Genomic DNA, 1149 nt, shown 5'->3' on the forward strand with positions numbered 1-1149 from the left:
TATTGTGTTCCTTTGGTCATGATATTCCTTTTTGGTTTTTCATGTTTCTTGTTGTCTTAAGTAGATTTCTTTGCATTTTTTGGAGCAGTAATGTCTTCCAGACTTTACAGGCTGGTTTCAATAAGGAAAGAACTTCCCCTATGTGGAGGTGTGAGGGCACTGGCTGAGTAAAACACAACTACTCTGACTATTGTGAAGGTGCAGCAGTGTCGTGTCTGTATGGCTCTGTCAGCTGAGGTTGCCATTAATGAACATTGTAGGGAACTTCAGTAGCCAATGACATAAATGGTTGAAATGGTGACAAAAACTGTTGCCATCTTTGGTGGCTATGGCTGCTGAAGTTCTTTCTATCTCTTTTTCTCCCACTGGGGATGTTGTGGCTGAGAGAATCCCTCTTGGCACGGGGTCCAGCTTGAGAAACTGCTTGTGGTGATGTTGGCATGGTTGTCTGATGAGGGGTACCCTAGGGGAAGCCATGGATCTGAAGCTATAAGCACAGGTATGAATGGACGTACTTCAGATCCATGGTTTGGGATAGTAATGGCAGCAGTATCTGGGCCCAGGTATTCCACTGCCCAAACTATAATGGCATGCAAGGTGCAGGTGCTTTTGAAATAGCCAGGGAACTTGTGATAGAACTATGTGTAAGTGCAGAGGTGCTGTGGCTCTGGGTTTGAGGTAGAGACTAGTTCTCTATGGTGGCTGAGCTGGTGCTTAAAAAAAAAATCTTGGTTTTCTAGGACCAGAGTTTGTTTACCTAGAGTGTGTAATTTTTTTTTTAAGAGTTAGACACATAGTTTTTTTTTTTAATTGAAATATATGGGAACAAGAAGATCGGAGTGAGATTTTTGTAATAGTAACAACCATAAAGGTATCTACAAACATTCTCATTTTGGAAGCTACAAGAAAAAATAAGTGTAGGTAGAGATGGAAACTCTGAATTACTGATTTCTTAGGAGACAATGCATATGAGTGCTGACTTAGACATTAGTGTTGTAGAGAAGACAGAGAACCAAACATGAGCTCACAGTGAGTGCCAAGTCATTTAAAACAGTGTGGCGATTCCTCAAGGACATAGAAATAGAAATTCCATTTGACCCAGCAATCCCATTACTGGGTATATATCCAAAGGATTACAAATCGTTCTAC

The sequence above is a fragment of the Cebus imitator genome, unplaced genomic scaffold (assembly GCF_001604975.1).
Source record: "Cebus imitator isolate Cc_AM_T3 unplaced genomic scaffold, Cebus_imitator-1.0 Scaffold119, whole genome shotgun sequence".
Classification (NCBI taxonomy): Eukaryota; Metazoa; Chordata; class Mammalia; order Primates; family Cebidae; genus Cebus; species Cebus imitator.